The 20,243-nt window shown below is 42.7% G+C and overlaps 1 pseudogene; it reads left to right on the top strand.

Moving 5' to 3' along the window:
• The first annotated feature begins 746 nt into the window (after window positions 1-746).
• Window positions 747-1,695, top strand: LOC146806207 (olfactory receptor 52Z1P-like; annotated as a pseudogene).
• The last annotated feature ends 18,548 nt before the right edge of the window (window positions 1,696-20,243 follow it).

The following is a 20,243-nucleotide window of genomic DNA, read 5'->3' as shown; positions in this document are numbered from 1 at the left end:
GGCTGATTTAAGTGAAAGAATTGCAGAAGTCGCTCATGAAGGACATCTTGGTCGAAGTATCACCAAAGCCAAAATTAGAGCCATTTATTGGTTTCCCAGAACGGATAGTGTAGTGGAAGGAATAGTAAAGGATTGTTTAACGTGATAAGTCGAGGTCTGTCAGAAGTTCACCATTGTCTTCACTTAGTTTTACCTCCAAACCATGTGACAAGCTAGGGTTGGACATTATAGGCCTTTTAAATAATTCTCAATGGATAGGTCAGTTCCTAGATGAGCCAGCTGCTGTGGCTCGCCCAGGTCGGGTGCTTCTAGTCCCAGGATTATCAGTCTGTTACTTTCCAGCCAGGTAATTCTGGGCACAGAGGCAAAGAAAAACCTGTAATGACTAGAGTTGTTTTCTTCGGCGTTCTGCTTTGGGCAACTTGTAATAAGGCCTGAACTGTAAAGCAAAAAATCCACTCACTTAGGGTCAAGGGTATGCATTGAAATCCATGATGGGTATACATTTTGATATGTAGTCCTAGTGAATATTGTAAAATAGAAAAACATAGTAACTTTCCAAAGATGTTGGCTGAGCCTCCAGCTGATAAACCTCCTAATTATGTGTCAATTGAATTATAAATGCTTTATGAGATGGGATGTTATTTATGACAGAGTATTTAATGCCAATCTTAGTTGTGCTATGACATTCCAATAATAATGGCATTATGTACACAGGACAATAATGCTGTTTGGTGAACTCAGAGATGATCCCTGACGTGACTTCAGCAGGACTTGTTCCAGCAACAAATAGTTCATGTCTGCCAAGTTCACTGTTCATTCCAGGATTAGAGTATGTACACATCTGGATTTCTGTCCCTTTTAGATTCATTTACCTTACATCAGTTGTTGGAAACAGTATAATCTTATTCATCATAAGAACAGAAGACAGCCTCCATCAGCCAATGTACTTTTTTCTTTCCATGTTAGCAGCAACTGATTTAGTTATCAGTGACACAGTATTGCCAAAAGCACTGGGCATATTTTGGCTGAACTCAAGGGACATACATTTTAATAGCTGTCTGATCCAGATGTATGATGGCTTTGGATCGATACTTTGCATTCTGCAGTCCACTAAGATATGCCTCAATCTTAACTAATCAGCGGATAGCCATACTGGGCATAGCATGTCTTCTAAAAAGTGCTCTATATTTTGCCCCATATCCATACCTTATGGGTAGGTGAACATATTGTGAAAACAAAATCAGCCACACGTTCTGTGAGCACATGTCTGTTGCAAAGCTGGCCTGTACGGACATCACAGTGAACATCACCTATGGCCTGACTGTGATACTAATGACTGGGGCCCAGGATATCTCCTTTATCATCATCTCGTACGTCATGATTCTGAGGGCTGTCTTTCGCCGTTCCACCAAAAAGAATCGCTGGAAGGCCCTCAGCACCTGCATGTCCCATGTCTGTGTCATGGCTGTGTTCTATGTACCCGTCCTCTTCACAGTCTTCATTCAGAGATTCACCAATGATGTTATACCCTGTCTTCATATTCCTGTAGCTAACATATATTTCCTCCTTCCACCCATGGTGAATCCTTTAGTATATGGCATAAGAACCCAACAGATCAAGATTAGGATAATGAGAATGCTCCATTCTTGCAGGAATGTTTTATTCTACAGACAATCTTGTTCCAACAGGTAAGTTTATGCCTAAAGAAATCCTGAAACACAGACTTCCCTCAAATTATCAGTTATATCTATATAAATATGGCACCGATTTCAGATCAGTTTATGAGGAGCAACTGTTGAACTGATCAGAGCAGCATTAGATATGCTCCTAAAGTGGGCAGAAGGCAAACAGGAAGATTATTGGCTTGAAGTGACAAAAGGCTAAACAGTTTTTGATAATGCCCTCAAGTCATGTCAAGAATACTTTATTCAATCTAAAATACACATAGATCATAAAAGCACAAATCACATAATGTTTATATAAAAACTATTTTCAAAGATTCATCATCTTATTAGTGCATATTAAAAGAAAACATTACATAGATCAAGTAAAATAAATCCATAAAATGACTATATGTAATAATTACTTAATAAGCCTTCGTGCCTTTAGCAAAAGACATAAAAAGGATGCTACCGAATAGCAGACATAGTGATCATGGAGCATTTGCAGGAAATATAAACCTGATCAACATTGCCTAAAATTATATTTGCGCATAACAGGGAGAAATGATTTTTCCGATACAGTGTGTAATATTTACAGAAAAAGAAAAAGTGAATGTGTTGACACCCCATCACAGGCCTAGTATAGCTGTGCATAGATACCAAAGGGATAACCCAACATACAAGGTGTAAGGTTTAATGTAAACCGTAATAGTACAAATCGATGCTGAGAATTTGCTACAAACGCCAAGTAGGTAGCTGATCCCTCAGAGAAATCCGGTATTTTCAGATAAGTTGAGACCGTGGTTTTCTTATAATTATGTTTATATCTTTCTCTTTCCATTTTGTATAAAAATTGTTTTTTAATTAATTTTTTTGAGATAGATACACATGTAGATGTGGTCTCAAAAAGGTGTTTTAAACCCAGGGTGGTAAAAGTAGGTCGAACATACACCATCCTTGGGATCTTATGAGCATTATCAAGGGACAGACAATATATATATATATATATATATATATATGTGTATGTATATATATATATATATATATATATATATATATATATATATATATATATATATATATATATATATATAGATATATATATATATATATATAGATATTGTTTTTTTTTGGGTTTAAAGCAATCTTAGCCCCTCTGAACTACCACTGGACCATCTGTTCTACATGGCCCTATATATATTTTAATAACATCCAGTGGTTTGAAACCCAATTTTATAAATATAAACATTTTATTAAAGCTTTTTTCTTAAAAAAGACTTCTATTAGCAACCATATGGTTCCAAGAGGCGGTTTTGTTAAACAATATTCCCAAATACAAAAAGGTATCTATTTGTTCAAATTTTAGGCCATCTATGTGGAAGATAGTAATTTGTTTAGCTCTATGGCCTGCCACTAACACAAACGATTTTGCCTCATTTATATGTAGCTCCAACGTTTTCATGAATTTCACATACTACTTTATCAGTTTCTGCAGTGCCATGCCTGTCCTGGCAATTAGCACTGCGTCATCTGCATAAAGGAGTATGGTAATACATGTCTGATTTATCATAGGGACGTCTATGGTAGGATCCAGCAGAGGCTTCTCCACATCATTAGTGTACAGTGAAAATAAAAAAGGGGCCAAGCAGATCCCTGTCTGACCCCTCTTTCAATCTTGAACCATCTGGTACATTCTCTGTTATTTCAATATCATACGCACGCCGTGGCCTGTGCATACAGTTGCCTTATAAAGGAGATGGTTGTTTTATAAATGCCCATCTCTTCCATGATGTGCCATAATTGAGAATGGAAAACACAGTCAAAGGCTGCTGACAAATCAATAAAGGCCACGAGATGGCTCCCTTTTTGGTTAGGGTATATTTAATGCACTCAAAATATGTCTTGTTCCTGGAGCACAAAAAACTGTATTAAGGCTTAGCTGGGCTTGTCAATGTTATTAGCAGTGATATACGGATATCCACATATATGAGCCTTTCACTTAAATACAAACAATCATTTAATGATTCTATTAGATTGTGGTCCGAAAGAATCAATCAACCAGGGAATTGTAAGCACGCTACTCACCTGTGAGGGTCTCAAGGCGCTGGTGGGGGGGGCGCAGATCTGTTTAGCCAAAGAGCCAGGTCTTGAGGGTCTTCCTGAAGGTGTTCAGGGAGGGGGCACGTCTGATGTCTGCCAGTAGCTCGTTCCATTGCTGCAATGTGGGAGAAGGATCTTCCACCTGCTCTGTCTCTCTGGATGCGCGGGGTTTCAGACAGTGCAAGGTTGGAAGATCGGAGGTTTATTTTGGGTACGTGGAAGTTGATTCTGTTGTTGAGGTATTTGGGTCCGTTGTTGTGTAGGTATTTGTAGGCGTGAGTGAGGATTTTGAAAGTGACTCTTTTCTACACGGGGAGCCAGTGGAGACTTCGTAGGTGTTTACTGATGTGTTCGTGTCGGGGATGCCGATGATGAGTCTGGCAGTGGTGTTCTGTATTGTCTGGAGTTTGCGGAGTATTGACTTGTTGATGCCAGCGTAGAGTGCGTTTCCATAGTCCAGTCTGCTGGTGATGAGTGCCTGGGTGACTGTCTTCCTTGACTCAGGGGGGATCCACTTGAAGGTCTTGCGGGTGTTGAAGCAGCTGGAGGTGACTGCGTTGAACTGTCGGTTCGGGATGAGTGATGAGTCGAGTACGATGCTGAGGTTCTTGGTGTGGTCTGAGAATGTAGGTGGGCTTTCGAGGGCGGTCGTCCACCAGGTGTTGTCCCATGCAGAAGGGGTGGTACCAAAGACGAGGACTTCTGTCTTCTCAGCATTGAGCTTCAGGCAGCTGTTGGTCATCCAGACTGCGACACCTTGCATTCCTTTCTGGAAGTTGAGTTTGGCAGTGGTGGGGTCATGGTGAGGGAGAGGATGAGCTGGGTGTTGTCAGTGTAGGATACGATGTTGAGGCCGTGTTTTCGGACGATGGCTGCGAGGGGGGCCATATAGATGTTGAAGAGGGTAGGGATCAGGGATGAACCCTGTGGGACTCCGCAGGTGCTTTTCGTGGGGTCGGAGAGGTAGGGTGGGAGTCTGATCCTTTGGCTTCTTCAAGTGAGGAATGATCAGATCCAGTTCAGGGCTCTTCCTTGTATTTCTGTGTCGTGTAGTCTGGTGACTAGTGTGCGGTGGGAGACGGTGTCGAAGGCCGCTGATAGGTCGAGTAGGATGAGGGTTGTGGAATGGCCTTGGTCCAGGAGGGTGCGGATGTCTTCTGTGGCAGCGAGTAAGGTGTTCTCTGTGCTGTGGTTGCTTAGGACTCCGGATTGGGACGGGTCGAGGACGGTGTTCTCTTCAATGAATCGTGTCAGTTTCCTGTTGACTGTTTTCTCTGCAACTTTGTCTGCGAAGGGGAGGAGCAAGATGGACCGATAGTTCTTGAGGTCAGTGGGGTCAGCTGTGGGCTTCTTGAGCAGAGGTCTGACTTCTGCGTGCTTCCAGTCATCTGGGAAGGTGCCTGTTTTGAAGGTGGTATTGATGGTGCATTGTAGTTTCGGTGCCATGGCAGCCGTGGCTCTGTGGTAGATGTGAGGGGGGCAGGAGTCGGTGGGGGCCCCCGAGTGGATGCTTTTCATGGTCGAGGCAGTGTCTTCGACCGTGATTGGTGTCCAGTTGGAGATGGTGGGCTGCCTGGTGTTTCTGGGGGACGGGAGGCCGTCTGTGGCACACGGTGGATGGTCGGTGAAGTTGTCGTAGAGATTTTTGATCTTGAGGTGGAAATAGGTTCCAAGTAAGTCGCAGAGGTCTTGGAATGGGGGTGATGTCTGCGGCTTCACTGCGTGGGTTGAAGAAAGAATAGCGAGTGATCAAAGAGGTTAAATTGACATACAACACACTTTTATTTGGGCTAGGAAAAACTGCTTAGAAGGTTGGCGGTGGTCTTTTTATTTACAATGATATTTCAGATGACAAAGTGTATTCAAGATGAGGGCAGGAGAGGTTGTCCAAAAGACAATTGCTCTCCTTCCAGAAGTGGCTTATCAGCTAATTCAGAGTTGCATGCTATAAGTAATAGAAACAGATTTAATTATAGTATGTAATATAAACAGAACCATGTTTCAATCGAGCTCCCCATTATTCAAAATGTACCACATGCATCTGATTCCTTCTCTGAGGTCCCCCCTGAGAGCCGCAGGGGTAGGATTTCTAATGCCCTGGAGCAAGGACTCCAATTGGATTGCAACCCATACATGACTCACTGAGCAATACTGCATAGGAAATATTTCTGGTAATGATCAGTTCCACAAGATTGGTTCACGGACACAGTGGAATCCCAAACCCTCTTACTTTAATGAATAACACACTCAATGTACCACTAAAAAACAAGAGGGACTTTAAAATGTTTATTTTAAAATCCTAGGCTTTTGCATTACACATGATCGGTAACTAGGAATGCAGCAGGCCAGGCCTTATCCACCGAAAACAGCAAGAACCTGGTTAGCAAGTTCTTAATATCCTAACACCCTAAGCCTATTTCTAGGGGGCTATGCTAAATTTGAGCTGAAGCGCTAAGTAGCAAGCATGAGATTCAATTTCTTTGGATGGATCACACAGCATACTTTCACTGGGACTTACTAAATCAGATAGTCTATATCACAGCTTTGTAGGGCATGGCGACCAAGGATGAGCTGAAGAACACTTCTCTGTACTACTCCCAGTGAAGTCCCACTCACTTATTTGTCAAATATGTGGGTCTTTATAGCTGATCACTGATCTTATCCTTATATTTATAAAACAAAACTGCATTTGCGTACAATTAGGTATTAATCAAACTAAGTAACATAAGATAAATGTGTGATCTCAGTTCACATGTAGATTATATGCTCCTGTAATTAAAATTAAAAACCTTCAGCTACTACAGTGTGAGTCTATGATATTATCGAAGCTTTCGTAACTTAACCAAAGATCATAAAATATGTCAGCTTTGACAGAAAGTTAATATGAAGCCAACATCTCAGTGTATCTAAGAATTTTACACTTTCTGAAAAGAGATAAAAGTCTCTGAAAGTGGGCTAAAAATAGAAGAGGCATGAATAGGATCTTTCACTGTGTTCACTACACATGAGTAGGTGTAATATTCTTATGGCAAGCAGAGGTACCCAAGCATCGAGATATACAAAATAAATTGTATATTACCACCCGGTGACCTGTTGGTGGACAAGACATGTGTGCCAATTGCATTGGTCAACCATCATAAGACATTCAGACATTACTGTCAGGTGGGCTGTACTTCCAATGGGCAAGATATATCTGCCAGCTGCATGGGCGCACCGCAGTGAGACTGTATGTTAACTTCTAGCTTGGAATTGGTCTTGTTCTTCCCAATTCCTGATGATGTGCGGGGGTTGTTTGGGTATCTAAATAGCACAACATTCTCCAATTAATTGGCTTTTGGCACTGTTTGTAGACTGTATACTTTGGTTCTCCACTTGGGATTTTGATCCTTTACCACATTAGAGTGGAAGGGTGGTTTAGAAGGTGTAGTTTATCATTACAGAGAAGTTATATATTAAAAGATGGGTCTTTTTATGCTCTAATAAAATCTATGAATGTTAAGTGTTTGCAGTAAGTTGTCTCCAGGGGCCTGATTAGAAGTTGAGTTGAAAAATCAGTCCCACAGGTTTTTTTCCTACTCCCTATTCACTGCATTCATTTTTTTTTTTTGCTCATAATTGCACGGGATTTTAGAAGATGTATTGTGCAATAATCGTGGAATCACAATCAATTAATACTGAATGTGATTTCACCATTGCTGGGCAGTGTAGCTTCACCAGTTCCGTTTTAAGTAAAACTTTATGTAATAGGGAGTTACTATGTGGAACTGATTTTTATGATCGTTACACAACATGAAAATTCCAATTAGCCAGTCGTAAAAGCATGCTGGGACCTGTGGTTGCCATGTTGGATGTAAGGGTTGTTTCGAGAGTGGTAAGGATGAGAAGGGGGAGGTTTTTTTTTCAGGAGATGGGAGTATTGAATGCTTCTCTCCATCAATGAATATGGAGAATGAGGCTTGGCTGCCGTTGCTGCCAAAGCCTCATGTAATTTTTCCAGTCGCAATATACAACTGAAAAAAGGGGATATGGTTCTCCCACACACAGAAAATCTGTGTGTGTAAAAATCCATCCAATATGAAATAGGCAGAGTGAAACTCTATGCACAATTTCTCTCCACCTGACTCAAACATCAGGGCTTAAGCTGGTGGTTTGCAGTAAGGGTTCAGGTCTTCATGTTGCTATGTAGGTACAATGTATACTGTTCCTTCCAAATGACTCTGCAGTCACGTCTCAGTGTCTTTCTACGTAGTGTTTCTGAATCTGTTGTTTCCTCTTTGGATTATTCTTTCTTATCTAGATTTGAATGGCAAATTAGACAAGGGGCCAGACTGGGGAGCCAAAAGCAACCCTGCCCAACATGCTAAAACCTGCCCTGCTCCCTTGTGCTATTGTTGCCTTTCCATCCATTCATTCTCTGTCTCCTCTCTTCTCTCCCCTCTCTCTCTCTGATCGCTTTTTCACTTGGATGCCATCCTCTTTTTCTCTCTATCTGGAAGCCTCCCTTTTCCTTCTGCAATTACTCACATGGGAAAGTGACAGAGTCAGCAGGAGCAGCATACATAGACTTTCAAAACTGACCTCCAAAAGGTCCAGCCCACTGGGAAAATGTCTGGTAGAATAAAAGCCCTGTGCAGCCCTGATGGCATATTGCAGTCTATCTCTTTATCTTTTTTCAGTTGAAACAGGTCTGTCTCTATCCTACACTGTTTTGCTTGTTCTTAGATGTGACATCCCTGTATTATTTTGTCTGATGTTTACTAGACTACTTTCACTCTTGTGTGCACTGTCCCGGTGTTCCCTGAAGCCTTGTCTATCAGTCACCCTGATGATCCAGCAGTGTCATCTCCAAGGTTCTCTGTCAAGACAAGAATTGTCTTTGAGGTTCTCTTTTCCAAAGATCTGTTCGTCCCTCTTCATCTGCCCCTCAAGAATCATCACCCTTTAGGCTCTATGGGCAAAATGTGCATAGGGGAGGGTTTGCAATGACCAAATACCACATTTTAGGGATTCGCTATTTGGTAATCGCAAGTACTAAAGTGTGCTTTACACTTTCTACAATTCCCAGTGGATGGCAAGTAGAACTACCTCATTAATATTCATGTGGTACGGCGTGGTTTGCGACCCATTCGGAATCATTTTTTTTAATTGCAGCCCTTATACCTACAAGGAAAACGGGATGTGTTTCAAAGAGAAAAATGAAAGAAATTGCCTTTTATATATTTAGAGTAGGCAGTGGTCAGTGGGACCACCGCTTGCTCTTAAAAAGTATTTGCATACATTCACTAAAGGGAAGGGGTGGTAAAAAGCTAATGTTTTGAGACCGTTTTACGGTAATAGGTTACCGAATCACAAATTGGGCCTTTGTACATTAAAAAATACTTTTTTTAATTTGCAAACAGCCCGATTCTGTGACTCGCGCCATTTGCAAACTCAAAAAAGCTTTGGACATCTGGCTACAAATCCTATGCTCTCCGGTAGAGATGGATGAATGTAGATGGACAATACCAGGCAGACAGATTATACAGGAAAGCTAGAGAATCAGATAGTAGGGCACCTATCTGAAGATCGCAACAGCTAACTCCTCCAAAGTAAGCTCGACCGCAAAAAATAGCTAGCAAAAATAATAAAAAGCCAAACCTATTTTAAGATATAAAATGCATAAAACTATATTACATATTTATTTCACCAACATACAGGTGCAAAAACTGCAAATAGTAAAACAAATGCTAAAAGGAAAATACATTGAAAGCACAGACACTGCAATACCTAACATGCAAAAAGACTCCACAGAACGTAAATATTCACGTTTTAGGCCTGCAGCATGAGAAGCCCAATTGTTTTGTCCTGAGTTACAGGAAGCAGGTATAAGAGTTGCATAATAGTCTCCGAAATAAATGCTCATGGCAGGTTCCCTGACACAGTGTAAAGATAAGGGGTGACACTTAAGGTGCTGTTCTGGAACATTAACAGGTTGTAAAATAGGTTGAAACAGGGATTAGAGGCCAAATACCTGATAAGACAAGGCCCCTGTTTTATTTCACCCATCTGCTGGGCAACAACTGCACATTTTTGGCCTGTGGGCAGTACCTGCTGCCTGCTGGATTTTCTACCAGATCAAGAGGAATGTGGATCCTGGTCCACAAAGCACCTCCGTAGCATGTTATTAAAACTTGAGTGGACACACAGTCCTGTTATGCAGCAGTCTATAGTAGCTGGACTGGGATGCGCATAGCGGTGGCATCTTGGTATTTTTCCAGAGGCCAGCATGTTATTAGCCTAGACAAGGTGGGAGGTTGGATGGCAGACGCCTGACACAGTAACAATAGTGAGAGGATATCTCAGCATGACAGCGTGGGTGGACCTAGACAGTGACAAAATCAGGGATTCTGTCTAGGGCTCACTTATGCCTTCAAGAGTTCTTGGACACAACAGGGTTGGTCAATCTTTGGAGGTAGCCCAATCACTATTGAAATCCCAATTGGACTACATATTGCTGCCACTCCAGAGCTTGGGGAATTTTAAGGAACCAGAAATCCTGCCTCAGGGCATCTCAGACCATGCACCTATAGTGATTACACTTCAAATGCAAATACCTCAGTCAAGAAGGGGTGGCAACTGGATCCCTGGGAATTGACGGACTGGGCCATGTGGGGCTTGACTATATAGGTTATGGATTCTTATTTTAAGGAAAACACAGTAACGGTGTCCTCTAGTACTTCTGTCGGGGAAATCTATAAAATGATATTGAGTGGGACTTTGATCACCCATAACACAGGAAAGTGACAAGAAAGGCTGAGGCCGAGTAAGGTGTTTGAGGCTGAGTTGGCGCAGGGGAAAGCTGAATATTGTGCACAACCCAGCGAGGTCCAGGCACAACATCTGGCCCAGCTAGGTGAACAATTTGGAGGTTCAGACTTAAAAAAGGTAGACTGGACAAGATCAGCAAGGAGGCAGGGAAAATGTTGGCATGGTTGGCCCGTAAAGAGGAGGGTCAGTGGTAGATTTATAGGGTGACCACAAAAGGAAGGTCTCTGGTAGAAACCCTGGGTGAGATAGAACAGGAATTTGCAGACTATTTGAGAAGTATTAGTGGTTGGGGACTCAGTGAGCCTGGCAGGTTTTATTGGAGACCTACTGGTTTCCCGATTGAGGAGAAGGCCTGCAGAAAGTCAGTGGCAGATATCTCGTAGAAAGCGTTTTCTGAAACTCAGCCAAAACTGAAGACACAGATGTCCCCAGGCCCAAATGGATTACCTCATGAACTCTTTAAAGTGGTGAAGTCCAGAATCATGGGCCCCATGCAAGCTACGTTTAAGGAATCCAAGGAGCAGAGGTATACTACCCAAATTCTTGAGACAGTCCTACATCATTCTGATACAGAAGTTAAGGAAACCACCAAAATAACATGCCTCCTATAGGCCTATCTTTCTCCTCAACATAGAAATATAAGGTCCTTTCAAAGGTATTGCTGAACAGACTAGAGGGAGTGGAGGATGCCATAACTGACCAAAACCAGTTGAACTTCATGCACATAGGGCAACGCATCACAATTTGAGGTGCCTCAATGGATGCCCGGCATGCAAGTACCTGATTTGGGAGCTGGCAGTTTTACTATCACTTGAATTTGAGAAGGCATTAAACTCCATAGTGGATGTACATAGTGGCAGTCTTGCAGAATATTACGATAGGTTAAGCTACTATATTTAGAGGTTCTGGACAGGTTCATTAGGGTATGGTCGGACGAGTTCCAGATAGAACCCTTGGCGAGATGGATACGAGTTGATGCACTGGTCAGAGGCTTGAAATGGTACCCTGACTTGGAGGATATGATTTTGTTGTATGCAGACGATGTGCTCCTATATTTAGCTGAGACTTTGATACCCCAAATTCTTTATATCCTCAAAAATCTTTCGGGAAACATGCAGGGATTCATATCAACTGGAAAAGATCCATCGCATATCCACAAACTAATTAGTCTCCACCCAACAATTTGAGAACCAATTCAAATTGGAATTGATTGACTTCAGGTATTGGGGTATCTATTTTACCACATTGAGGGATAAGTCCCTTCAGGAAAATGTAGAACAGGTACTGGCCACGTATCACAGTGTAGTCACCCCATCTCCATGTTAGGCTGAGTAGCCAAAATAAAATTGTCTACCTGCCCATTTCTGTGTACTGCAAAACACCCCATATGAGATCCCGGTTAACTTTTTCCTGGATGTAGACATGGCGACTAGACAGTTGCTATCGCATGGATCTCCACCCCGAAGTGCACTTTCAAATTTGACTCGTAAGCTGTCAGATGGTGGGTGGTGCTACCGGACTGGAGACTATACTACTGAGTGGTTCAGTTGCTATTTGTCAGTGCGGACCCCCCCCTCCCCGAGCCTTAGGTTGCCCCAAAACACCCCATACCCTGGGACTGAAAATAATTAATATAGGGATGGGGACACAGCCCCTCCTAAATAAGCCCAAATTGCCAACCAACTTGCTGGCAGGGAAACTGTAGTTGTTCCTGCCAGGTGGGGCTATAATGTCCCACTAAGTCAGAGGTCTTCAAATATTTTGATGCTTTTTGAGCTTCTGGCCAGGGTCAACGGGGTGAATTCAGATGAGTACCAGATGAGCAGGGGCATCCACAAGAATGTCCCTTTTCCCTGCTGCGATTCTCGATGGTGATAGATCCCTTGGTGCGATTGATACAAGGTGATGTTCTACTCAGCTGCTTGAAATGGTACCCCAAATTGGAGGACATGATTTCTTTGTCTGCAGACGATGTGCTGCTATATTTATCTGACCCTTCGATCCCTCAAATTGGAATGCTTTTCGGAATGTGAGTAACCAAATTATTTTAAGGCTGTAAGGGTTTAAGATATCTCAAAAAATAGAAGGGGGACTTGGAGCTGGTTATGGTCCAGTACCCGTGCTCCTGATAATAGTCACAATACCAAATGGAGGGTAACTGTTCCAACGTAGGGGTGCTGCAAGTCACCCACTCACTGTAACAAAAGAGAGATAAGAGGGAAAAATGAAGAGGTGAAAGAAAAGTCTTAGGTATCGGACCCACTAGTAAGAGGCAAGCACAATGTCTTGTCTCTTGTTGCCCTCACACACACTGAAGGATGTAATGTAATGCTAATTGAGGGAGCTACCTCCTTCCGGAATGGCCAGTCATGTCTGTCTAAGCTGCGCCTGTGTCAGAGGGGAGCAGCCAAATCGCATATGTGGGAGCATAGTGGTGTCTAGCTCGGCCCTCACACATGTGCAAACAGATGTAACATGTGCCACGTGCCCCAAGTGCTTGCAATAGTGAGGTAGAATGTTTACCAGATCTCCGGTGGACCTCTGTGTTTCATGTGTGTCTTTTTCTTTTCTTTGTCTCTCTCTCTTTTCCTAGTTTCTTTAAGGAGCGGCTTGACTATATTAGCTTTAGCCTCGCTGTAGGTAGTCACAGACGTGGTCCGCCCTGATTCCTTGGGCCCTTGACCCCTCCACTCACTTTCATTATCACACCACTTTTTTGGGTCCTGACGAAGCGCCAGGATCTTTTCGACCAGTGAGGAGCGAAACATGTTGACCTTTTAGTTACTTAGGCACATTACGTCTGTAGGAGTAACTCATGACCTTTGGGGTCTTTTATTCTGACATGGGTACCTTCATAATAAATCGCAGCAATTCGGTTACCCTTAGCCGTTTTAACTTGCACGCACCATCTCACCCTTCACATAGGACTCCCCCCACACACCCACACTCATCTTACAGTGGTTCCAACAAAAGATCTCCGACAAAGAGACCCTTATTGGGACCCGTAAGGCATTGCAGCGCTGGCCCGACGAGGAGCAAACGCCCGATGATGAAGCATGACATCGTTTGGGGTGTGTGTGGGCAGCAAGAGACACTTACAAGTGGGTCCTAAAGCTAGGACTTTTCTTTCACCTCTTCCGTTTTCACTCTTATCTCTCTTTTGTTAGGGAGAGTGGGTGACTTGCTGCACCCCTACCATTGCAACAGTTACCCTCCATTTGGTATTGTAAGGGTTTAAGGCCAATTTCTTCATGCACAGTTTGAGTTCAACAACACACATTGCAAAAGAACAAATACCAAAGAGATCTTTTAAAACATCACTGGTTTATGTAAACACCATTCTCTGCACTCCAATAATGGAAAAGACACAATTTACTAAAGCATAATGAGAGCTCTTTCACTTCCTGCCACCATCCTTTGACTTTTAGGGTGTTTGTGGCACATCACATTGAAACTCTCATTACTTTTTAAATAATGGTTTTACAGGTTCTATGTGTGCCCTTTTTGCAACATGTTGAGGATTCTAAAGGTACTCACAGAGGGCCTGATTCACAAAGGTAAACTTACATGTTTGTGTAAGTTTACTCTTTTTCAGTATTCACAAAACTGTGATTTAATAGTTGTTTCATGACTGTGGAGACTCCCCAGTCGGAGCGAGAAACTCCGCACATAAAAAGATAGGTCTCCCCTATATTAGTATGTGGGGAGCTCCAATTTTCATACATTGAAAAGAAGCGCGATGCCCCCATGGTAAATTTTGGAATATTTGTGTTGATTTGTCATGACACCAGTTTTCTGTCTTACTGTGCATTGCACAGAAGAATAAGGGAGTTTAATAATAGGGCAGTGAAGGAAAAGCAAATGTTGTCATAACATAAGTCAAAAGCACTTGAACACTAACCAGTAACATAGGCAAGAGGGGTAAGGCTGGGAAGATGTAGAGGCCAAACTCCTTAATTTTTATTTTCACTCTTTTCTACATTTTTTAAAAAGGAGTTGTGCATGAACCCTTCCACAAACAAATACATATTCCTTTTTGGGTGATTTTGTTTACTTTTATCTAAAATTTAGTAGAAGGGTGATTGTACCTTTACAAGTTTGCTTTGTGATAAGGATCAATCACTTTTGAGGCATACAACGGAAAAGTGCAGATATTCATGAACTCAACTTTTAATGAGCTGCAGACCTTTCCAGGTTGCATATTTTTTAAACCCAATTTTAGGTCTACATATTGAAGAAAAACCTTAAGTGTGTTTGGAGATTCTTTGAAACTACAAAACTGTTTCTTTAAGTTTGTAAATATATGTATTTTTTATGAAAGTTGTCAATATTAAGCTATATAACAAGCCCCATGCCTGACTTAGATAGCCCGTTGTGAGACAATTTAAACTTATCCAGGGATTCTGATCGAGTAATGTTGAAGTTGCCAAGTAGATTAGAGTTTCAAATATTGGGGGATATTGTAAAAGAGAATGTGCTCTGGGAGTGGACAGAGATATCCACTCGAGGACTACAATTTCCTGACCCTTATTTGAGGAAGAATCCTATGGAAGCTTAGGAATACAATGAAGTTCTTCCCAGAAGAATGTGTTGAATGTGTATTTTCTGTAGTTTCTGGTTAATTGGTTAATTAAAGACCAGGGAAGAAGACATCAAACATGTGTGGTAACTCTACTCAATGGTACAACGCGATTGACGAAAGAATACATTAAACATGTATTTTACCATAATCAATTATGTAATTGAGCTGACCAAAGAAGATATTGAAAATGTGTGTTTTATAGCTTTCAGGGGGATGCCAAGGCCAAGTGAACAAGACATTGAACATGGCTGTTGTGTTCTACTCATACACTTAAGTGACACGATTGTTATAACAATACATGGGAGTAGGCGGATGGTAGGCTGCTTAGTTTTTGACATGAAGACTGTTCAGAGTGTTAACATGGAATAGGGTAGCTATTTACTTAGCTACACTAAGGATAGCTATTTTATCAAAGTCTCATGTTTATTTTAAAATGTTCTATTGTGCTTTAAAAAGAAGATGTTTAAAGAGTGTCATGAAGTGTTAAATACAGTATAATATAAGGAGAAGGATAACAATTTTTGAGAAGTTTTGAGAACATTCAAAATAAATAAAAATAAAATAAATTAAATATAGACTATAAATAAAAAAGAATCATTCTGGAGAGGTTATTACCATATAGAGCTCTCTAAAAGCTGAGTACTCTTGCTATATTTAGAAGACAGCGTTAAAAAATTCCTAACCTAGTGGTATCATATTCCAAAGTACAGCTTTGCCAATATAGACAATATGACTTCCTTTCAATGAAAAGATCTGAATATAAATTCTATGGCCCTCATTATGATGTTGGGCAGACAGCCACCACCAGGCCGTTGGTGGTGGTCCACCCGACATCCAGGGCAATGGTCCGACCATCGCATTTCTTCGATACTGGCGGTCAGAGCGCAGAGGGCGAGGGCAAAGGCTACCACCTCTGACAAGATCTAGGATCCTGTTGGTGTGGCGGTCGGACTTAGGGATAAGGATGTCCTTTTCTAAGTGACTTTTCATGGCATTCTTACTGTCAGGGAAACTCAGGTGGAAAGTGGCTTTGGGGGCCCCAAGCAGGGCCACTGTCCCCCATGGGCCACTGGAATGTGGTCCTGGGGGTACATGTAATTCCCTATGCACAGTCATGCACCATGTGCCAAGCACCAGATGGTGCCTGGCAATCGGTCATGAATGTGCTCAAAGTGCTGAAGAACATTGCGGTTTGTGCTGCAACCCTTTTCCAGGGCCGTAGGACAAGCCACAGTGTTATTGAGCACATTAAGACTGCTGTGCTAGTGGTCCTATCGTAATACGGTGGGCAGTACCTCTGACTCCTGGTCAGGGGGTCACGCTCCCTCTGTGATGGCACTTGTTCATCCGACTGACCGCCATTGTAATAAACCACTATCTTCTTTTATTGTTATAAATCCATCCTTCTTATCTTGATGTATCCCTAGTACTATTTAATTGGTTAGTAACGCTCTTATATAGCTCCATGATCTGGTTGTGCAAATTTAATAATTCAAATAAATAAACGTATTATCCAGATATAAAATAATATCAGTTGTTAAGTGACAACCGTGGAGTATATAATAACAGCACTGCAAAGGAAGAGGGAGTTAACTGGAAAGAAATGTAAAGAAAATGCTGATCTCACCTATTAAAATTAAACTTTTGCTAAAATAAAATATAATGTTGTGGAGATGAAATGAGAGCATTTATGAAAGTATAAATATTTTCATGCTAAGCCATTCCTTTGCACAAGAAGATCTTTGGTAAATATATGAGAGGACAACAATTTGAAAATGTTTTCATGCTGCTTGTGCAAATTCAATAATTGACACAGGATGATGTTATTGAGTTTCAGATGCATCAACCTAAGTTTTATTAAGGTTAGACATGGCCTTAACTTTGCACTGTGCTATAGACCAAAATACACTAAAATGATTTGCTTACTCAATTCAATGTATGTTTTGAAGCAGTTTTATACGTAAAGTATTCTCATTTGTCTAAGAATCTAATAGGATCCTCAGACCCACTCTACAGTACACATCTGCATGTGTTAAATACTTAGAAGAGGACTGCTGTGCTGTCCTGCTGAAAGAAGGACTGCTACTCTGATGCCCTGCTATTTTCCTGCCCGTCTGTCCTGCTGTCTAAGTGAGAAGGACTGGACCTGCCTTTTGAACCCAGGACCACCAGAGCCAATCAATCCATCAATCAATCAATCAATCAGCATTTTGTAAAGCGTTACAAACCTGAAGGGGTCTCAAGGTGCTGGGGGGGGGCACGCACCTCCTGGAAGATCACAATGATTCTTTGAAGAGACAGGTATTGAGGTCCTTCATGTACTTGAAGAGTGTTGGTGTTTGGTGGAGAGGGAGGATGTTCCATGTCTTGGCTGCGACGAGGGAGAAGGAGCGTCCTCCTGTCTTGGTCTTCTTCATGCATGGTAAAGTCACAAGAGAGAGCTGGGCTGAGTGGAGGGCTCTTTGGGGTGCGTGGAACGAGAGATGCTGGTTCATGTAGGCGGGCCCAGTGTTGTGGAGGGACTTGTGTGCGTGGGTAAGAAGCTTGAAGGAGATTCTCTTCTCCAAGAGCTAGTTGGCTGGTGTTCTGATCAGAGTACCAGGGACAGAAAAGGCTCCAACCATCTTGAACACTTCAGCTGGACTCTGCCTTCTCTGCATCCTAAACCCCCATTTGGTGCCACCCCAGTCATGGATCCTTGAAAGTGAGCCTGAAGGAGAGCCTGAAGGTGCTCTGAGTGCCAAGCAGTGGTCCTAGCAGAACCAACTCAGTGGAACTCATCGCCTTGCAGCTCTATTTCAGGACTGCAGATGCGCGACCCATCCTCGATGCAGGGCCTTGTATCACAGCCCGCAGCCCCCCGGGATTGCTGCTGCCCAATGCATCTTCAACACATGACCTTGCATGGCAGCCTGCAGCTCCACGGAACCGCTGCTGTGCAATGCATCCTCGGCGCAGTGTGGTGGAATGCTCCGCAACCAGGATTTAAGGTACTTTGTCCAGGTTGACTTACTTGGTCCCAGTATCCAGCCCACACTCCATCCCAGTTGACCTGAACTTGTGACTTTGTCCCAGTCCAGCGCAGTTAGAAAACCACAGTTGGAGCTTTGTGCTTTTAGGCACTATATTTCCTTAAAATTTAGAATTGCATTTCTCCGTTTTTACTAATTGAATTTTTGCTGTTTTGGTATAAAATAATGTATTTAAATAGACTCTATTTTTTATTTGTGTGGGAATCTTGTGTTGTGCTTTTACTTCATTGCTGTATGTGTGCTTCAGAAATACTTAATGCATTGCCTTTAAATTAAACCTGATTGCTTTTCTGTTAAGCTACCAGAGGTTCAAGCATAGGTTAATTTAGTGATGTTAGTGTTTCACCCTGACAGTTTATACCCGACTCAGCCAACAACCCAATTTCTCACAAACGTCTTAAGTGATATTTTCTAAGTTGCACAAAGCGACCTTCGGTGGCTCTGCATGGCTAAGTAAACCAAGAACAAAGCAAGGCAGTACAAATTAATGCCTTGCATTACTCTGTGTTGGAAAGTGTTACAACTGGGGGTCTCTAGTTGGCAGAGGTAGGTACCTTTGACCAAATAGGGACCCTTGCTTCTAAGTCAGGGAAAGGGGATTACACTACTGGATAACCCCTGCTCACCCCCTTGGTAGTTTGGCACGAGCAGACAGGCTTATCTCAGAGGCAGTGTGTTAAGCATTTGTGAACACATACAGTAGTATAGTGAAAACATTACAGATGGACATCACACAGGTTTTATAAAAATAAGTATTCTTTTTATAGACTTAACACAACACCACAAACAACAAAAATCCACAATACTGTACTCAAAATTGACTTAAAGGTGGTAGAATTAATTTTAATTCAAGTTGATGATAAATGCGACACAGTTCTCTCAAAAGTACCTGGATGCGTAACGCAAAATAAACAAAAGGCTTGCAGTGTTGGAGATGCGTCGGTTCATTGCTTTGGGGGAGACGATGCATCATGCCTCAAAGCTTGCGCAGAGTAGGGAATGCGTCTTGATCCTTACCGGAGAGGAGGTGATGCATAGATTCTCGTACTTCGGCCCGGTTGCGATGCGGCAAGATGGTGCCTTGATGCGATGCGACAATCCGTTGCGATGCGATAAGATGGCGCCCTTGATGCGACAATGTGAAGACGATGCGTGCACGCCCTGGCAGCCTTGAGGTGACTCTGTACTTTGGAGCCGCGACAGGCCCTGCGACACGCTTCTCCGGTTATGCGACGGTGACCCTCACAGTGGTGACATGCTTCTCCGGGATGCGACAGCAGATAACTGTGACGAGGACACGCTTCTGGGAGATGCGGCGGCGGCACGCTTCTCCGGCGATGCGACGACTACAGCTGCTACGGCGACAAGCTTCTTCTCGTTGTGTCGTACTTCCAACTCCCAGTGACACGCACGCTTCTGCAGATAGAATTCCCAGCAAGGGAATTCAGAGGGGAGCTGGTGGTGAAGTCTTTTGTCCCTGAGACTTCAGCAGGAGGCAAGCACAAGTTCAAGCCCTTGGAGAAATATTCTGCAAGATGATGAAAGTCCTTTGATAGTTCCTTCTCCTCTCCTTGGCACTGAAGACACCACTGTAGGCCAACCCAGCAACACAGCACACTGGCAGGGGGGCAATACAACTCCTACAGCTTCCTTTGGTTCTTCTACTTGGCAGAGGTTTGTCTTGTTGTTCCAGAAGTGATCTAAAGTCTTGGGGTCTGGGTCCCCATATTTATACTACTAAGGCAGAGAGGCCTTTGCCTAGACCAAACCAGTTCTGGTCAGTCCTGGATCACTTTGTTGACAACTCCTTCTTTCCTTTCACAGTGCAGGCCAGGGACATCAGACGCACCACAAGAGGTGGAGCCAGCATTGTGGAGGGAAGGCACAGCCCTATTCAGGTCCCAGGTGCAGTTTGTCCCACCCATCTACATGCAGATCTCTCTATTCAGCCCTGTGCTGACTCACCCTGTCTCCTGGAATCCCCCAGCCCCTGTCACTCAAACACCAGACACACAATACACAACCTAGCAGAGGCAGGATTGGACAGTCAAGCAAGAA

Source organism: Triturus cristatus, chromosome 8 (assembly GCF_964204655.1).
Source record: "Triturus cristatus chromosome 8, aTriCri1.1, whole genome shotgun sequence".
Taxonomy (NCBI): Eukaryota; Metazoa; Chordata; class Amphibia; order Caudata; family Salamandridae; genus Triturus; species Triturus cristatus.
The sequence above is the reverse complement of the archived record's forward strand: the minus strand, read 5'-3'. Positions and strand labels throughout refer to the sequence as shown.